The sequence below is a fragment of the Saccopteryx leptura genome, chromosome 2, assembly GCF_036850995.1.
Source record: "Saccopteryx leptura isolate mSacLep1 chromosome 2, mSacLep1_pri_phased_curated, whole genome shotgun sequence".
Classification (NCBI taxonomy): domain Eukaryota; kingdom Metazoa; phylum Chordata; class Mammalia; order Chiroptera; family Emballonuridae; genus Saccopteryx; species Saccopteryx leptura.
The window spans coordinates 146,951,369-146,972,932 of NC_089504.1; the positions used below are offsets into that span (position 1 = coordinate 146,951,369).

At 36.3% G+C, this 21,564-nt stretch overlaps 1 pseudogene; it reads right to left on the reverse strand.

Annotated features, from left to right (window-relative positions):
• Window positions 1-5,277: 5,277 nt before the first annotated feature.
• LOC136391592 (nuclear pore complex protein Nup107-like) overlaps window positions 5,278-21,564 on the reverse strand; it is a 57,680-nt pseudogene continuing 41,393 nt past the window's right edge.

Sequence of the window (21,564 nt, forward strand, 5' to 3'; positions counted from 1 at the left end):
ACGTATGGGACAGGTGCTGAGTAATTTTAGTCCTCCAAATATACAGAAGAGTACTGTGTAACCTTCATATATTCATCATGGTTTGGAAACTATTCATATTTTCTTCTTTTTGAATCCATGATTGGCCTTTTATTCTAGAAAAGTGTTTATTTTACTTAAATGTTCTAATATACTTGGTTAGAGCTGTATGTAGTATTCTACCATGTTTTAAATTATATTTTTATCTGTTATCACTTATTCTAAACATTATGCATTTGGGCTTTCTTTGTCCCTTGATTAGCCTTGTGAGTAATTTGTCTATTTTATAGGCCTTTTTAAAGATTACTTCTACTGATTTTGTTTCAAGTCATTAGTTTTTTCATTCCATTTTCCCTAATTTCTTGAACACTATGCTCAGTCTATTTATTTAAATATTTTCAAGTTGTGAATTTCCCCCTTAGAATGGCTTTGTCCACAGTCCTCAGGGCAATGTAATATTCTCATTTTCCTTAATTCCAAAGTAGTCTGATTGAGGGTGTTAATTTCCTCTTTGATATAATAATTATTCAAATATTGAGTACCTGCCTTGTACCAGGAATTCTAGTTGGCACTTGGAAATGAGGGAGAGTAAAACCAATCCAGATCCTTTCTCATAGAACTTAGTGAGTGAAGACTGGTACTAAACGATTATAAACCATAGTAAATGAATGTTCTGAAGTTACAAAATATGGTCCTATAAATGTATAATAAAAGAATCTGATCTAAATTTGGTGAAGAAAAGGTGGGCAAGAGCTTCCCCAAAATATGACTCAAACTTTGGGAATGATTATAAGCCAATAAGGCAAAGTCGGAAGTCTAGCTTTCCTAACCTGGTCTTTCCGATACACTTTTCTACCTATCATGCCACCAAACTCTACCATTGCACTGTACCATATGCCTTTTCCATTGTATGTTTATATTGCTATCTTCCTCCCAGTTTGGATCTACAAAATTCTACCTGATAAAGGATTTATTATGTTTACTCTCACCTGCTCTCTGAGTAAGAGCCCAGGCTTTAATTGGCCTATCTTCATTGTCTCCTTGTGATTATAGATTTGGACTGATAATCTTAGCATGGATGATAAGTTATATTTTTTTTATCATTCCTCTATTTCTCTTTTATTTGAAGATAGTTAAAATATAAACTCAAATTTGGGTTAAAATTTAAAATATCCAGCTAACCCATTTTGACACACTTAACAAGTTCTATGCCCTTTTCACACCCAAAATAAATGCTGGTTTATAAGAACGACTATGTTTCCCACCAGTATTCCATGTCATCAGGCTAAAAATAATAATAATTTTAAAAGTGCACTAATTTGTCCTGTTCTTAGTGTAATTTTATCATACATTTCTAAGTTAACTACTAACAACATACATTACTTGACATCATAAAAATAATTAAAACTTATCTAGTAGACTTCAACTGCTTGTTGGGTTAGGGTAGTGGTTGGCAAACTCATTAGTCAACAGAACCAAACATCAACAGTACAACGATTGAAATTTCTTTTGAGAGCCAAATTTTTTAAACTTAAACTATATAGGTAGGTCCATCCCTTATTGATGTAGCGCTTGCACGTGGTATTTTGCGGAAAAGCCACACTCAAGGGACCAAAGAGCTGCATGTGGCTCGTGAGCTGCGGTTTGCCAACCACTGGGTTAGGGTTATTAAGCTTGTCATTCAATGCCTCCTTCAGTCTAACCTCATCTTTAACATTCATCTACTTTCCCACTGTTCCTGAACCTGTACCTCACCAGGTTGATTCAGTTGGTTAAGTAGCTTTCTTGACCTCCTTCCACAAAGCACAGGAGCCCTAACCTTTACTCATCCTGAAATGTGATCATTATCTTACTCTTATTTTTATATGTTAAAAATAGAGCCCTGGCCAGTAACTCAGTTGGTTAGAGCATCATCCTAATACACCAAGGTTGTTGGGTCAGTCCCCATTCAGGGCACATCCAAGAATCAACCAATGAATGCATAAATAAAGTGAAACAACACATTGATGTTTCTCTTTCTCTCTCCCTTCCTCCTTCTTTAAATTTAATCAATAATTTTTTTTTAATTAAAAAAAAAAGGCCCTGGCAGGTTGGCTCAGTGGTAGAGTGTCAACCCAGCATGTGGAAGTTCCAGGCTTGATTACTGGACAGGGCACATAGGAGAAGCAACCATCTGCTTCTCCCCACCTCCCCCTCCCCCTTTTCTCTCTCTCTCTCTTTCTTTTCTCCTCCCACTGCCATGGCTTGATTGATTCAAGAGTGTTGGCCCCAGGCACTGAGGATGTCTCTGTGGAGCCTCTGCCTCAGGAGCAAAAAATAGCTAGGTTGTGACCATTGACCCCATACAGGGGTCACCAGGTGGATCCAGTGGGAGCATATGCAGGAGTCTATCTCCCCTCCTCTCACTTAAAAAAAGAAAAAGACTTTAAAACAATTAAAAAAAAAAAAGCAAAGCCAGAACAGATTTTAGTAAAAATTTAGTTTGGCCCTGGCTGGGAAGCTCAGTTGGTTAGAGTGTCATCCCAATATGCCAAGATTGTGGGTTCGATCCCCCATCAGGACACATACAAGAATCAGTTAATGAGCTCTAGCCAGGTATCTCAGTTGGTTAAAGCGTCATCCTGGTATGCAGAGCTTGTGGGTTCAATTCCTGGTCAAGGCATATAAAAGAACAGATGATGTTTCTGTCTCTCTCTCGCTTCCTCTCTAAAATCAATAAATAAATTTTTAAAAAGAATCAACCAATGAATGTATAAGTAAATGGAACAAAAAATCAATGTTTCTGTCTCTCCCTTACTCTCTCTCTCTCTCTCTCTGAAATCAATAAATAAAATATAAAAAAATTAAATAGAGATTTATGGGTATTATTTGCAGCTAAAAGTATGAGAGTAAGCTTCAAACCCACATTTCTCTGGCTCCCTAGTTCATTTCCTTTTTTTTTATTATGGGAAAATGCGAACTTGTGCAAAATTAGAACAGTGTGGTAAAACTTCTTGTACCATTCACCTGGTTTCACCAACGGCCATTCTTTTTTTCTTTCTTTTTAAGTATGAGAAGGGGAGATAGAAAGACAGATACCTGTCTTGGGCCAATACTATGCTCATCTGGGGCCAATACTTGCAACCAAGCTATTTTTAGCGCCTGAGGTAGAGGCTCCACAGAGCCATCCTCACTGTCCAGGGTGATGCATGGGACAAATCAAGCCATGGCTGTGGGAAGAGAAGAGAGACAGAGAGAGAAAGAGAGAGAGAGAAGGGGAAAGGGGAGGGTGAGGGTAGAGAAGCAGATGGCTGCTTCTCCTTTGTGTCCTGACCAGGGATCGAACCTGGGACATCTGCATGTAGGCTGATGCTCTACCACTAAGCCAACCAGCCAGGGCCTCTTTGGTTTCTTTCATCAGTATTTTGTATTTTCAACAACATATAAACCTGTACTTTCTGTTAGATTTACTCTTGCTTATCAGTGATATGGTTCTTCCTCATATTAAAATGGATACAGAGTAACATAAAAATTAAAGAGGTTTTGATAAGTAAATATTTCATCTCTGGGTCAATTTAGCTAGAATAAAAATGAGGCAGAGTCCATTGTCTCTATACCTCTTCCCAGCTGATGGCATGGAGACTGCATTATGATCATCACTGCTGTCTGCTTTAGGTACAAGGATGTACCAATACCCATCTCTGATGTAAGCCAGAATGGCTCAAAACTTAGCTATTTAGAAATCACCCACTGCTCATTATATTTAAAAGTACAAATTCTATGACCACATTCCAGGCCTCCTGAGCCACATATCTCTAGAGGTGGCATCTATAAACACATATTTAACAAATTCCTCAGGAGATTCAGATGATTAGCCAATTTGGAGGGTTACTAACCTAGACTATGTTTTCTGTTAGACTCACATTCTCTTTTCATTTTTTCCCCCATTTATAAATCCTACACTCTAGTCAATATGGCATGCTTGTTAATTCATAAACATACAGTACCATTTCTTGGTCTTGCTGATACTGGTTTCCCAACCTATAGTGCCTCACCCTCCCTTTTCTTATTATACTTTTTAATTTTTATTTATTGATTTTAGAGAGATTGAGAAGGGTAGGGGAGCAGGAAACATCAACTCATAGCAGTTACTTCCCATATGTGCCTTGACCAGGTAAGCCTGGGGTTTTGAACCTGCGACCTCAGCATTCCAGGTTGATCCTTTGTCCATTGCACCACCAGAGGTCAGGCTGCTTCACCCTTCCTGTGCTTTACCTTTACCTTTGCAAATTTAGTGCATACTCAAACCCTAGCTCAAATACCACTTCCTCAAAGAGCTTTTAGCTGGAAATAGTTTCTTCCGGCTCAGATTTCTTGTATTTTCTTTTTCTTTATTTTAATAAAAATTTTATTTATTGATTTTACAAGATGGGTGGGGGGCAGCAAGAAGTATCCACTTATAATTGCTTCAGTTTAATTGTTCGTTGCTTACTTGTTGCTTATTTATTGTATGTGCCTTGACCGGGAAGCCCAGGGTTTTGAACTGGTGACCTCATCTTTTCTGGTCTACGCTTTACCCACCGCGTCACCACAGGTCAAGCGATTGCTTGTATTTTCTAATGGCATTTGCAATATATAGTTATTATATTTCCCCTACTAGAAGGGCTGGATTCGATTTTACTCAGTTTGTATTCCTCAATTTATTCAGAGTTTACTGAGTACCAGATCCTACTCTAGTTTTTACATGCTCCATTTGAGTAGCAGGTTTGCTGAATAAGAGGTAATAAACCAGAAATGTCTTCAAAATAAAACTATAGCTTAACATTATTTTAAAAAACATTCTTCTTATATTTATCTTCCAAGATATAATATTTTTAAAATACTAAATTTTATGATGAGAAATTATATACCTGGCTTAACTCTACTTTCCATTTTCTTCATAATTTTAAGATACCAGAGTACTTATGATCATAGAAAAAAAGTAGGATACTAGGAATTTTAATTTATTATTACATAACAGAGAAACAATCCTGAAATTTTTAAGAAAAAAATTTTAATTTTTATATAATTTTATTAATAAACAGGGAAATACTGATAGAATACACCAAAATTTCAATGTAAACCATAATATTCTGAAAAGTACAAAATTCAAATGTCTAAATTTTAAAAGCATTTCCCCCCTTGACAATGCAAAAGAAAAAATTCAGTAATTACAAATAGGTATATTTTACAAATTACTCCATTTATCATGGAAATTAGTGAGATTACAGAGTAGATGAATTATAAATGAATTTCATATCCTAATAGATCAAGTCCCTGATCTAGGAGCATAAGGGAGGATTCTCTTAACTTCTGTAGCAATTTCCTTAATTCTTCCTTAGAAAATACCTGATTAGCTGGGCCTGTGGTGGCGCAGTGGATAAAGCTTCCACCTGGAGTGCTGAGGACACAGGTTTGAAACCCTGAGCTTGCCTGGTCAGTGCTTCCAGCTCCTCCCCCTTTCTCTCTCTCTTTCCTCTTTAAAATTAATAAATAAAATTTAAAGGCCCTGGCCAGTTCGCTCAGTGGTAGAGTGTCTGCCTGGCATGCAGGAGTCCTGGGTTTGATTCCCGGCCAGGGCACACAGGAGAAGCATCCATCTGCTTCTCCACCCCTCCCCCTCTCCTTCCTCTCTGTCTCTCTCTTCCCCTCCCGCAGCCGAGGCTCCATTGGAGCAAAGTTGGCCCAGGCGCTGAGGATGGCTCTGTGGCCTCTGCCTCAGGCGCTAGAATGGCTCTGATTGCGGCAGAGCGACACCCCAGATGGGCAGAGCATCGCCCCCTGGTGGGCATGCCGGGTAGATCCCGGTCGGGCGCATGCGGGAGTCTGTCTGACTGCCTCCCTGTTTCCAACTTAAGAAAAATACAAAAAAAATAATAATAAATCTTTACAGATAATACCTGACTTTTAAAAGAGAAAGAAAAAAAAAATAAAAGAATGAAAACAAAATTAAAAACTTATTCACCTAATCAATCTGATTAGCTTAATAGAAGAAGAAATTCCTTTCTTAATATTAATATAGCTGGAGGCCAGTATGTTAGCCTGGTTAGAAATGTCAAAGCTATTTCTCTGAGCCAGGCTACATACGTACTTCTAACTGCTTAGGAATGCTACATATTTGGGGGGTGGGGGGAGCATTATCATTAAAACAAACTTTACTTTAAGACAATCTAAATATAGGTTACCAAATCACTAAAATTTAAAAACTCAAATGCTCTAGAACTTACCAGATACAGTTTGTGGCACTCAGAGCATACCGTATCTGCTAACGCAGGCATTCCTGATACTGACCAGCACTATGCAATATGGTGTGAAGGAGAAAACACAACATTGGCAGACACAGTTTTCTCAGTGAAACCATTTGATGTGTCCTTTCATGGTCTTCTCCGGCATCCTACAGACAGATATCAGTGGTCAGAAAGTTAAAATGACTACCTTTCAAGCATCCTGTGCAGTTCTTTTCAAGGTAGAAGCAATCTTTTATTTCCTGAACTGACAGAATACTTACTTTGTGTATTTCTTATGGCATTTAGTGTTTTTATAACTAGTTCACAGTTCAGCTTATACATTAAAGCTCTCTAGGCAATTTAAAAAAAAAAAAGCCCACTCCTACCTTAATCAAACTAGGAACTCTGAGGGTAGAGCCTACTATTTTAAAAAATTTTTCCAGGTCATTTAAAAGGACAGCTCAGAGGTGAGAGCCACTGCTTTATATATTTCTCACTACTAAGACTTATTTTCATATCCTAAACTGAGTTGCATGCATGTATAGTTAAAGATTTAGGTCCAGAATTTTTAAAAATTAGATTTTAGTATCCTGAGTGGACATATTAAATCTGAAGAAATAATTCACCTAAGAGTTGAATATTCCCATTCCCTAGCTAGTATTTTCAATTTAGTCTTAAATTATGGGATGTTCAGTTATAAGTACAAAGATTATATAAAAACTATAGATACTCCAATTTAGAGATAAAACCTAAAAAAATACTTGTTTTTGCTTTTAGCTAAAAACAGTACACACAGCTTACCTCTGTAACATCCATCATCCAGCCTCTGTCAACAAACAACAAGACATATATTTTCTCCTTCACATCAGCAGTTAGGGCATCCAAATGCTCTTTCCAAATACCATAATCCATCTGCAAATATATCATGGACAAAAAACACTAAATAATGTATTTGAAAGGACAGACAGGAATATATATATGGAACATTATTCTAAAACAGTGATTTTCAACCTTCATCTCACGGTACACATAAACCAATTACTAAAAATCTTTGGCACACCAAAAAGATAGATTTTTTGCCAACCTGACAGAAAAATAGGTATAATTTTAATATATTTACAAAAGTATACTAATAATAATTACCTACCCTTTTTGCTTCAAAGTGATTTTTTAAAAAGTCAGGTTCCTATACTTGTAGATAAGAATTTCTGGTACCAAGAATTAACCCATCAGATGTAACCTTATTATGTGACATGAGCAATAAGATGCAACTCTATAATACGACCTATATATATGTATATTTATGGTTCAAGGCAGGGCACTCACACCAGAGGGCTAATGTTAGTTACATTGGCTGTTTTTTATTTTTCTACTCGACAATCTAAGGAAAAAGAGATCAGTAACCCTGACTAAATAGTCAGGTATTGTTTTTTGTTTTTGTTTCTGTTTTAGTGAGACAAGAAGGGAGAGAGATAAGAAACATCAACTTGTAGTTGTGTCACTTGAGTTGTTCACTCTTTGCTTCTCATGCATGCCTTGACTCAGGGGACTCAAACTGAGCCAGTGAGCCCTTGCTAAAACCAGCAAGCCTGCGCTCAAGCCGGCAATCTCAAGGTTTCAAACCTCAGTCCTCAGTGTCCCCAGTCAATGCTCTATCCACTGTGCCACCACCAGTCAGGCAGGTATTATTGCATGTTTTAAAAATTCTTGTGGCACACGAGTTGAAAATCACTGTTCTAAAGTGTTGACATTCACTCAGTAAGTCAAATGTAGAAATAAATATCAACAGATTGCAGTTAAATAAAACACTAAAATGACTTCTTTAAAATATAGTATTTTTAAGATGCAATTGACAGGTTTCATCTATATTCAACTTACTTCATTATTTCTTTTCTTTGTATTCATGAGCCATTTTCTCAGTAAAAGTTGGTGTGGAGCTGAATTCATATGCTTAAACCACTCACTAAAGATTTCATGCGCTTCCTAAAATAGGAAATAAAATAGAAAAATACAAAAAAAAAGAGATAAAATATTTCACATATGTTCAACAGTTTTTAAAATTTAGTTCTTAGAAATAATTTTGCAGCATCAAGAAATAAAACTTTAATATTTAGCTTTTATGCAAAAAAATCATTGTGGCCTGACCAGGCGGTGGCACAGTGGATAGAGCATTGGACTGGGATGCGGAGGACCCAGGTTCGAGACCCCCGAGTTCTCTAGCTTGAGTGTGGGCTCATCTGGTTTGAGCAAAAGCTCACCAGCTTGGACCCAAGGTCGCTGGCTCCAGCAAGGGGTTACTTGGTCTGCTGAAGGCCCATGGTCAAGGCACATATGAGAAAGCAATCAATGAACAACTAAGGTGCAATGAAAAACTAATGATTAATGCTTCTCATCTCTCTGTTCCTGTCTGTCTGTCCCTGTCTATCCCTCTCTCTGACTCTGTCTCTGTAAAAAAAAAAAAAATCATTGTGAATATGTTTTGCAAAGTGACAAACACCAGCAAGATTTATACTGTATATATTGTGTTTTCTGGCACCTACTATCTTAGTACCCTGATCACACAGTGGCTTCACATATGTTATCACTCTGTGATGTACACATTTACAGGTATGTCTTTTTGACTAGTCTATTAGTTTCTAGAAGGCAATGGCAGAAAGCCAACCACAGACTATCCCATGGAATTTGGCCCATGGTAATCACTTCATTATTTGTTGAATGGATTTTGAATGAGCATGTTGTTATCTCAGTCACAACAAACTGAGAATATGTTGCTTCTCTCAGTTGTTGACAAGAGCAGAAATTTAAAGTTGAGCCAAGCATCTAAAAGGTCTTAAGAAAACATAAGTTTCAGACATCACACACACTATCTGCCATGTGAGATGTTCTTGGTTGGTTAGCATTAATTATAGGCTCATGCTAATGAAAACAAGGGTGTGATTTCAATGCACATGTAGGTCAGTCAGTATCACAGTCACAAGAGAGACAGGATAATGCAAATCACCACTCATGGAAACAGTTCAAAGTCTGAGAGTGAATCAGAAAAGTCATCCTGAAGAAAGGCATATTTGTTGTTTTCTTTACAAACTCACCAAATAAGCTCTAATGCGCAAATGTTCTCTGATAGCATTGTCATCTTCAGAAAAAAGTGGACTTTCCATTCCTTGTTGGAAATGAACTTTCCATTCCTTGCTATGAAATCCTGAGGAATTGTCACAAATACTACTTTTGCAGCTTCATGCTTTTTTGATGCTGTTTAAAAGATACAAAAAATTTCAATATATGTAGATTTCTGTGTAATAGTTTTTAATGGAGTCATTGGTTTGCAACTTTTATAGTGAGCTGTAACCATTTCAGGTCCCAAGGTATTCCTGTTAAAGGTCAAGATGACCTTTCTACCTAATGGCTGGCTTTTTTCTTATTTCAAAGATATAGTCACAAAAAGATTCATTACATGCAATTACTTTTACATATTTCCGTGTCTTAAAAAAAGGATTATATTTGCAAAGCCTTGAGGTTATATGTGAAATTGAATAGGATATGAAAATTCCCTATAAACATATTATGTTTATAACACCAGGTTTGATATAAAAGTAGCTATTTTGTACTCTCCCTTATTGGAAGGGTTAGACAAACAAAACTAAGTTCAAGAATAGATGGATTTGAACAAAAACTTTAAAAAAACATATAAAAATACAGCACACCCAAAAAGTTTCTCATTATCGCATTGCCTTGTTTTAAAGCTTCTGCCCTCTATGTTGGGTCAAATTCCAACCAGTCAATTACATCAACTTTTAAATGGTTCTCCTATCAATTTAACTAAAGAAGAAATTTTTTTAAATTATTTTCTAAGATATTTTGCAAATTAGTAAAATTAACTTAAGCCTGCACTTTAGTGAACATCATTTTCCCTCAAGTTATACAAAATTATGAAAGAATCTAGCTTTCCTTACTTTATTTTCATATTTAATAGCTATTAAATTTTAGAAAAACTTCTGGATTGTGAATCTGGAATTATATCCTCTATGTTCCACCAATTGAACCATTGACTTCTTTACATGTTACTCTAAAATACTTTTCTTTCCTAGATAAACTCCCACTCTTTTCTGAAAATAGGAATAAGTAAACTACTAAGTGTTAGTAATTGATCAAGTATCTAAAATAATCTGATGAGCAAAAATCCAATGCTGAGTTTTTTTCTATTAAAAAAGCTTGCTGCCCTGGCTGGATAAGTCAGTTGGTTAGAGCATTGTCCCTGACACACAAAGGTTGTGGGTTCAATCCCCCATCATAGTGCATGCCGGAACAGATTGATGTTCCTGTCTTTCTCTCCCTTCCTCTCTCTAAAATCAATAAACTAAAAAAGTAAACAAAAAACAAAACAAAACAGAAAAAAGCCTGACCAGGAGTGGTACAGTAGATAAAGCATCAACCTGGGACACCAAGGACCCAGGTTCGAAACCCCGAGTTCACTGGCTCAAGCACGGGTTCATCAACTTGAATGCAAGGTCGCTGGCTTGAGCGTGGGATCACAGACTTGACTCCAAGGTTGCTGGCTTGAGCCCAAAGGTCACTGGCTTGAAGTCCCAAGTTGTGGCTTGAGCAAGGAGTCACTGGCTCAGCTGAAGCCCCCACCTCCACGCCCTGTTGACCCCCCCTTGTCAAGGCACATATGAGAAAGAATCAATGAAAAACTAAGGCGTTGCAACTACAAGTTGATGCTTCTCATCTCTCTCCTTTCCTGTCTGTCCCTCCTTCTCTTGTATGCTAAACAAAAACAAAACAAAACTATAAAAACAAGTTCGCTTTAACATAATACTGCTATAAGTAAAACCTTATATTAGACATTAAGTTTGCTCCCAATTTTTTTTTTTTTTGAGATTTTATTTATTCATTTGAGAGAGAGGAGAAAGAGAGAGAGAAGTGGGGAGGAGCAGGAAGCATCAACTTCCATATGTGTCTTGACTAGGCAAGCCCAGGGTTTTGAACTGGCGACCTCAGTGCTCCAAGTTGACACTTTCTCCACTGCATCACCACAGGTCAGGCCCAATTTTTATAATTTAAAATGTTTGGCTGAGAGAGCAAAATTCTTAAAAAAAAAAAAAAAAGCCAGAGTATTTTATGGCAGAAGTTCACCAAAGCACAACCCATCCTCTTCCCCTCATATTACCCCTGTAGTGCCAGTGTCTAGGGCTGGGTCCAGGTCATGATGACTGAATTCACCCTTATCTTTCTTTAGGATATTCTCAACTACAGTTTTGTTATATGGTAGCAATATCCAAATTTAAAGAATTTTTTGAAGAGACAAAAGCAAGAATTAATTGTTCATCCTAATATCTGCTAAGCAGTCACAATAATTTGGTAAATTTGGGATAATTTTTAAAAATATAAAATATGAAAGATATTATTATTTATTTTGTGTGACAGAGACAGAGAGAGATAAAGAGAGGGACAGAGAGGGACAGACAGACAGGAAGAGAAAGAGGAGAAGCATCAACTCATAGTTTTGACACCTTAGTTGTTCATTGATTGCTTTCTCATATGTGCCTTGACCGGGGGACTAGAGCAGAGCGAGTGACCCCTTGCTTAAGCCAGTGACCTTGGGCTCAAGCTGGTGAGCCTTGCTCAAACCAGATGAGCCCGTACTCAAGTTGGTGACCTCGGGGTTTCGAACCTGGGTCCTCCACATCCTAGTCCAATGCTTTAGCCACTGTGCCACTGCCTGGTCAGGCAAGACATTATTTTTAAAATGTCAAAATTAAAGGATATTTAATTAACATGAGTTACAGTAAATTTTATTCCTAAATAGAACTTTATTGAAATTCTCTCAAAAGAAATGACATTTAAAACTAGAAGGATAGGCCCTAGCCGGTTGGCTCAGTGGTAGAGCGTCGGCCTGGTGTGCAGAAGTCCCGGGTTCGATTCCTGGCCGGGGCACACAGGAGAAGCGCCCATCTACTTCTCCACCCCTCCCCCTCTCCTTCCTCTCTGTCTCTCTCTTCCCCTCCCGCAGCCGAGGCTCCATTGGAGCAAAGATGACCCGGGCACTGGGGATGGCTCCTTGGCCTCTGCCTCAGGCGCTAGAGTGGCTCTGGTCACAACAGAGTGACTTCCCAGAGGGGCAGAGCATCGCCCCCTGGTGGGCAGAGCGTCCCCCCTGGTGGGCGTGCCGGGTGGATCCCGGTCGGGCGCATGCGGGAGTCTGTCTGACTGTCTCTCCCCATTTCCAGCTTCAGAAAAATACAAGAAAAAAATAAAATAAAATAATAAAAAAAATAAAACTAGAAGGATAAATGTTACTAAAGTCAAAATGATAATTTGCCTACAAAGTACAACAGATGAAGTTCTCTATCATTCTTATCTGCTTCTCTAGCCAGCTCCAATGGTGGTGCTGTTCAAATTCTGTAACACCTTCCAAAAAGAATGCATACTGGGCAACAGCTAGGTCATGAGGCAAACGACAGGTATAAAATGCTATGAGATTTGTATGCTTCCTATTTATTAAAAGTTAAAAAATAGAAAAAGATCAAAGTATGTCAATAATAAAACAAGTTCTAGGATCAATGATACGATTTTAAAAGGTCACCAAAATTTCAAATACATTTAGGAGAAATTCATACACAGATTTGTGCTGCTAAATAGAATAATTTTAAATTCTAAAAAAATAAACTTGTATTTATTAAAAAGTCCCTTATGGATTTTGATAAGTTTCCTGCCACTGGGTATGAAAATATTGTGATTCTTTTTCATTAACATAATTTAAAAAATCAAATTGTAGATTCGTGTATGTGTGTGTGTGTGTGTGTGTGTAGTACCAATTCTGCATTGTGGCACCTTAGTTGTTCATTGATTGCTTTCTCATATGTGCCTTGATCAGGGTGCTACAGCAGAGCGAGTGACCCCTTACTCAAGCCAGTGACCCTGTACTCAAGCCAGTGACCATGGGATCATGTCTATGTCCCACGCTCAAGCCAGTGACCCTGCGTTCAGGCTGGTGATCTCAGGGTTTTGAACCCGGGTCCTCTGCATTGCAATTCGATGCTCTATCCACTGCACCACCACCTGGTCAGGTTCAAATTGTAGATTCTTGAAGTTTACCTGTATTTATGTCTTTAAAACCTCAATGGAAACTTCTTCCTACATAGGAAAAATATCTGTAATTCAATCATAAATGCAATTGCTTATGTGTATGAGCAGTATATCTAATAAAAAAATCTGCTATTAGATGACTTAATATTTAGCAATGAGCAATTACTATCTGCTAGGCTAAGTACTTAGCAAAATATGCATATTGCCTGATTTAACCATACCATACTCTTTGTGGGTAATTATTGTTCACATTTTACAAAGGAAGGAACTAAGATCTATGGAGGCTTTATTTACCAAGAATTACAAAACTATAGAAGCTTCTGTATAAGGCTATGAATCCAGATTCTTATTCCAAAACTCAGTTTTTAACTACTATATCATTCTGCCTTCTACATGTACTCTAACCAAAATGTTACTAATCATTTAAAAAAAGAGAGAAAGAAAAAAGAAAAGAAAGGTTTAAAATCTCACACGGAACTTAGTCTGGTTCACTTAACTTAGCTGGTTGATTCAGAGTTGAGTACTAATGAGGATTAAAGTTACAAATTTAACAGAAACCAGATGAACAGCAGCACTCCACAGCCATGAATCAGAACCCTAACGGGCCACCCACAGTGAGTTATTGCTGAGTGATCATATGAGACTGTTTAGAAGACTTCTGCACCCCACCACCATTTCTAAAAAACAACAACAAAAAAGCAGTGTTTTCCTGATGACAGGTATAAAGCATCTGCCTTGCAGAAAGGGGTGAATGGTTCATTTTTATTTCCTTTGGTCTGCAGTCCCAGCTGCAAAAAAACAAAACAAGATGAGTCATGAAGTGGAGGAGGTGTCCAGGTAGATTATTTCTGCTTTTAGAAAGCCATTTGCGACTCATCCATCAAACCTACAAGCCATCAAAGCAAAGATTCAATAACCGGGATAAAAATCAAAAGAAGATAAATAAACATTACCAAGAACATTTACCACAATCCTAAAAGGCTATTAAGTCACTTTCTCATTGTTAATAACCATTGCATAAAATAGGCTCTGGATGAAATTCAAACTTTATCATAACAATTAAGTAGATAGTTGCATTCAAATAGGCTGATATTTCTAAAGATTAAAAGATATGGTAAGTCATATGCATTGTTTTGACAACTTTTTACAAAATTACTGTAAGAAAACAAGAAACTCATGCAAAGTAAAATAAAATTATAATATCTTACCATCAATGTCTCCCAGAATAAGGAACTTTTGAACTATATGGTAATATTCTTGGTTCTCTTCCAGAACTCTCTGAAAATTTTTTTCCATTTTCCATAAATCTTTTAGTGGTCATTCTGTAGTATGTATTCATTGTTAAACTAAAATTGTCAAACTTTAAAAGAAATACACATAAAGAAAAAGTTGGAAATGAAGGATTATAGGGAATCATAACAAAATAAAATATGGAAAAAATACTGTCTTTGAAATATACTAAAGACTTATAAATCCAGTACTGAACAGTATCTCTGAAAGCAGAGAACTGTGATAAAACTAATCACTATGAATGTTACTAAAACTTCTTTTTTAAATTTTTATTTGTTGATTTTAGAGAGAAAGGGGAAAAGGAAGGAGGGAGAGAGAGGAACACTGATTTGTCTTTTTACTTATTTATACATTCATTAGTTGATTCTTGTATGTGCCCTGACTGGTGATCAAACCTACAACCTTGATGTATGGGAATAACACTCTAATCAACCGGGCTACCCTGGCCAGGGACTTTTTTTTTAATCTTTTACTACTGTTTTTCTTGGCAGTCCATGGTGGACAAGAAAGGGAAGGCACTGTGACTTAAGTAAAATGAATTATAGAGAGATTTCTATTGACATGAACAACAGTTTTTAATTACATTCTTTGGGCATTCTCTTCTGACATGGTATCAAGAGTAATAAAAAAAATCAAAATAGTGATTAGACAGATAGTCGAAAAAAACATTTATAAGTAACCTGCAGCTGGACTTCTTGCAGAAAAAATTTATATTTTGTTGAATGTTTAAAATTTTTATTTGGTTGTCTAAATTTTCCTTCAGCATTTATTCTTTTTACATTTGAAATTTTGCCTTATCTGGAATTTATTTTAATACATGGCATGAGGTAGGGAATCTAGTTTTGTTTTCTTTCTGGATGGAAAGTCAATTATGCACATACTACCAAGTGTCTGAACAAAACTATCCCCTTTCCTCTAATATGAAAGGTCACTTCTGTCATCTGTTAAGTTTTCTTTTTTTTTTTTTTTTCTTTTTTTTTTTTTTTCTTTTTTTTTTATTTATTTATTCATTTTTAGAGAGGAGAGAGAGAGAGGGAGAAAGAGGAGAGAGAGACAGAGAGAGAAGGGGGGAGGAGCTGGAAGCATCAACTCCCATATGTGCCTTGACCAGGCAAGCCCAGGGTTTCGAACCGGCGACCTCAGCATTTCCAGGTTGACGCTTTACCCACTGCGCCACCACAGGTCAGGCACATCTGTTAAGTTTTCATCTACACTTGGATCTCATGTGAACTTTTGTATCCCACTGATCTATTTATTCCTGTGTCAATACCATACTGTTTTGAAGACAGCTATCCCACAACTATTGCTCTTTTCCAAATTTTCTTGCTATTCTTACTTATTCTTCTATTGCAAAGTTTTCTGTCTAGAAATAATCCCCTAATGCACTGTTTCTATGTTAATTTTGGAATAAATAACATTTACATTGTCTTCCCATCTAGGAATGTGGTATATCTATTTATTCGTGTTTTTCAGTAAGATTCCATAGTTTTCTTTATGAAGGTCCTCAAATTGTTCATTAAATTTTATTCCTAGGTATCTTATAGTTTTAGTCAATAATTTAAATGGGACTTTTGGGGAAGGCTATATTCTTTTCTAACTAGTTGTATCAAGTACAGAAAGGTTATAATTTTTTATTTATTTATTTTTTAATGGGGTGACATCAGTAAATCAGGATACATATATTCAAAGATAACATGTCCAGTTTATCTTGTCGTTCAATTATATTGCATACCCATCACCCAAAGTTAGATTGTCCTCTGTCACCTTCTATCTAGTTCTCTTTATGCCCCTCTCTTCCCCTCTTCCCTCTCCCTCTCTCCCCTCCCCCCGTAACCACCACACTCTTATCAATGTCTCTTGGTCTCACTTTTATGTCCCATCTATGTATGGAATAATGCAGTTCCTGGTTTTTTCTGATTTACTTATTTCACTTCGTATACTGTTATCAAGATCCCACCATTTTGCTGTAAATGATCCGATGTCATCATTTCTTATGGCTGAGTAGTATTCCATAGTGTATATGTGCCACATCTTCTTTATCCAGTAATCTATTGACGAGCTTTTTGGTTGTTTCCATGTCCTGGCCACTGTGAACAATACTGCAATGAACATGGGGCTGCATGTGTCTTTACGTATCAATGTTTCTGAGTTTTGGGGGTATATACCCAGTAAAGGAATTGCTGGGTCATAAGGTAGTTCTATTTTCAGTTTTTTGAGGAACCACCATACTTTCTTCCATAATGGTTGTACTACTTTACATTCCCACCAACAGTGGATGAGGGTTCCTTTTTCTCCACAACCTCTCCAACATTTGCTATTACCTGTCTTGTTAATAATAGCTAATCGAACAGGTGTGAGGTGGAATCTCATTGCAGTTTTGATTTGTATTTCTCTAATAACTAAAGAAGATGAGCATCTTTTCATATATCTGTTGGACATTTGTATTTCTTCCTGGGAGAAGTGTCTGTTCATATCCTCTTCCCATTTTTTTTATTGGATTGGTTGTTTGTTTGTTGTTGAGTTTTAGGAGTTCTTTGTATATTTTGGATATTAGGCCCTTATCTGAGCAGGTGTTTAAAAATATCATTTTCCATTTAGTTGGCTGTCTATGTTGTTATCAGTTTCTCTTGCTGAGCAAAAACTTCTTAGTCTGATGTAGTCCCATTCATTAATTTTTGCCTTCACTTCTCTTGCCTGTGGAGTCAAATTCATAAAATGCTCTTTAAAGCCCAGGTCCATGAGTTTAGTACCTATGTCTTCTTCTATGTACTTTATTGTTTCATGTCTTATGTTTAGACCTTTGATCCATTTTGAGTTAATTTTAGTACAGGGGGACAAAATGTAGTCCAGTTTCATTCCTTAGCATGTGGCTTTCCAGTTTTCCCAGCACCATTTGTTGAAGAGGCCTTCTTTTCTCCATTGTGTGTTGTTGGCCCTTTTATCAAAAATTATTTGACTATATATATGTGGTTTTATTTCTGGGCTTTCTATTCTGTTCCATTGGTCTGAGTGTCTATTTTTCTGCCAATACCATGCTGTTTTGATTGTCGTGGCCCTATAATATAGTTTGAAGTCAGGTATTGTAATGCCCCCAGCTTCATTCTTTTTCTTTAGGATTGCTTTGGCTATTCGGGGTTTTTTATAGTTCCATATAAATCTGATGATTTTTTGCTCTACTTCTTTAAAAAATGTCATTGGAATTTTGATGGGAATTGCATTAAATTTGTATATTGCTTTGGGTAATATAGCCATCTTGATTATATTTATTCTTCCTAACCAAGAACAAGGAATATTCTTCCATCTCATTATATCTTTCTCGATTTCTCTTAATAATGGTTTATAGTTTCCATTATATAAGTCCTTTACATTCTTTGTTATGTTTATTCCTAAGTATTTTATTTTTTTTTTGTTGCAATCGTGAAGGGGATTATTCTTTTGAGTTTGTTCTCAAATGTTTCATTGTTGGCATATAGAAAGGCTATTGACTTCTGTATGTTAATTTTGTATCCTGCGACCTTACTGTATTGGCTTATTATAGTCTTTTTGTGGATTCTTTTCGGTTTTCGATGTAAAGGATCATATCATCTGCAAAAAGTGATACCTTTACTTCTTCTTTTCCGATATGGATGCCTTTTATTTCTTTGTCTTGTCTGATTGCTCTGGCTAGAACCTCTAGTATCACGTTAAATAAGAGTGGAGAGAGTGGACAACCCTGTCTTGTTCCTGATTTAAGGGGGAAAGCCCTCAGTTTTGTGCCATTTAATATGATGTTAGCTGATGGTTTATCATATATGGCCTTTATCATGTTGAGATATTTACCTTCTATACCCATTTTGTTGAGAGTCTTAAACATAAAATTGTGTTGTATTTTATCAAAAGCCTTTTCTGCGTCTATTGATAAGATCATGTGGTTTTTGTTCTTTGTTTTGTTGATATGGTGTATTACGTTAACCGTTTTACGTATGTTGAACCATCCTTGAGATTCTGGGATGAATCCCACTTGATCACGATGTATTATTTTGTTAATATGTTGTTGTATTCGATTTGCTAGTATTTTGTTTAGTATTTTAGCATCTGTATTCATTAGAGATATTGGCCTGTAGTTTTCTTTTTTTGTGCCATCCTTGCCTGGTTTTGGTATGAGGGTTATATTGGCCTCATAAAATGTGTTTGGAAGTATTGCTTCTTCTTCAATTTTTTGGAAGACTTTCAGTAGAATAGGAACCAAGTCTTCTTTGAAGGTTTGATAAAATTCACTGGTATAGCCGTCTGGACCTGGACTTTTATTTTTGGGGAGGTTTTTTCTATTTCTTCTCTGCTAATAGGTCTGTTTAGGCTTTCTGTTTCTTCTTGACTCAGTCTAGGAAGGTTGTATTATTCTAGGAATTTATCCATTTCTTCTAGGTTGTTGAATTTAGTGGCACAAAGTTTATCATAGTATTCTACAATAATTCTTTGTATATCTACAATGTCCGTGGTGATTTCTCCTCTTTCATTTTGGATTTTGTTTATATGAGTTCTTTCTCTTTTTTCCTTGGTAAGTCTTGCCAAGGGTTTGTCAATTTTGTTGATCTTTTCAAAGAACCAGCTCCTTGTTCTATTAATTTTTTCTATAGTTTTTCTGTTCTCTATTTCATTTATTTCTGCTCTGATTTTTATTATCTCCTTTCTTCGGCTGGTTTTGGGTTATCTTTGTTCTTCTTTTTCTAGTTCCTTAAGGTGTGAAGTTAAGTGGTTCACTTGGGCTCTCTCTTGTTTGTTCATAAATGCCTGAAGTGATATGAACTTCCCTCTTATCACTGCTTTTGCTGCATCCCATAGATTCTGATATGTCGTGTTGTCATTTTCATTTGTCTGTATATATCTTTTGATCTCTGCACTTATTTCTTCCTTGACCCATTCATTTTTTAAAAGTATGTTGTTTAGTTTCCAAATTTTTGTGGGATTTTTTTCCTCTTTTTTGCAGTTGAATTCTAGTTTCAAGGCTTTATGATCAGAAAATATGCTTGGTACAACTTCGATTTTTCTGAATTTGCTGATGTTGTTTTTGTGGCCCAACATATGGTCAATTCTTGAGAATGATCCATGTACATTGGAGAAAAATGTATACTCAGTAACTTTGGGATGAAGTATCCTGTAGATGTCTATCATATCCAGGTGCTCTAGTGTTTTGTTTAAGGCCAATATATCTTTATTGATTTTCTGTTTGGATGAACGATCTACTGCTATCAGCAGTGTATTGAGGTTTCCAAGTATGGTTGTATTTTTGTCAGTTTTTGTTTTAAGGTCAATAAGTAGCTGTCTTATATATTTTGGTGCTCCTTGGTGTGGTGCATATATATGAAGAATTGTTATGTCTTCTTGATTCAGTGTCCCCTTAGCCATTATAAAATGGCCATTTTTGACTCTGAGTAATTTTGTTGTCTTGTAGTCAGCATTATCAGATATGAGTATTGCTACGCCTGCTTTTTTTTGGATGTTATTTGCTTGGAGTATTGTTTTCCAGCCTTCCACTTTGAATTTATTTTTATCCTTGTTACTTAGATGAGTTTCTTGTAGACAGCATACAGTTGGATTTTCTTTTTTGATCCATTCTGCTACTCTGTGCCTTTTTATTGGTGAGTTTAATCTGTTTACATTTAGTGTAATTATTGACACTTGTGAGTTCCCTATTGAAATTTTATAGATTGCTTTCTGTTAGTTTTGTGTCTTGTTTGATCCTTCTCTTTCATTTTTCTATCTTTTGTTTTTATTTGGTTGTGTTCCATACATCTTTCCTCTGTTGCTATCTTTTTTAAATCATGTGCTTCTGTGGTGGTTTTTTCAATGGTGGTTATCATTAATTAATGAAAAGGGTTCCTACCCTGTTCATTGTAGTGCGCTATTTTGTGAGTACTTTTGCACTCCATCGTCCTTTGCTACTGTTAATCTCCATCCTCTCCCCCCCTTTATTTTTGTTGTCACAGTTTAAATTTGGTTTTATTGTGTTCTTCTTGGAGCTTTTACTTGTGGCTTAGTTTTTTTTTTGTTCTTTGTATCTGATTGGAGAACCCCCTTTAGTATTTCCTGGAGTGGGGGTTTTCTGATGATAAATTCCCTCATCTTTTCTGTATCTGTGAATGTTTTTATTTCTCCTTCATATTTGAAGGATAGCTTTGATGGGTATAGTATTCGGGGTTGAAAGTTCCTCTCTTTCAGGACTTTAAATATTGGGGTCCACTCTCTTCTAGCTTGTAGAGTTTCTGTTGAGAAATCTGATGATAATCTAATGGGCCTTCCTTTATATGTTGTGTTCTTCTTTTGCCTGGCTGCCTTGAGAATTTTTTCTTTGCAGTTGGTTTGTGCCAATTTCATTATGATGTGCCTTGAAGTAGGTTTGTTGGGGTTAAGAAAACTTGGAGTTCTGTTTGCTTCTAGAATTTGAGGCTTTAGTTCTTTCCACAGGCTTGGGAAGTTCTCATCTATTATTTGTTTGAGGATGTTCTCCATTCCATTTTCTCTCCTCCCTCTGATATACCTATTATTCTTATGTTATTCTTTTTGATGGAGTCAGATAATTCCTGTAGGGCTATCTCATTTTTTAAAATTTTTGAGTCTCTTTCCTCTTCTCTCTGTTGTGCCTCAAGTTGCTTGTCTTCTATTTCTCTAATCCTCTCTTCTATCTGGCCTGTTCTATTAGCTAAGCTTGTTACCTCATTTTTCAGTTCGTGAATTGAGTTTTTCATCTCTGTTTGATTTGTTTTTATAGTTTCAATTTCCTTGGAGATATACTCTTTGTGTTCATTGAGTTGTTTTCTGAGCTCCCTAAATTTTCTTTCTGTATTTTCTTGTATATCTTTGAGTATTTTTAGGATTTCTATTTTAAATTCTCTGTCGTTCAACTCCAAGGTTTCCAATATATTAAATTTTTTCTCCATAGATTTTT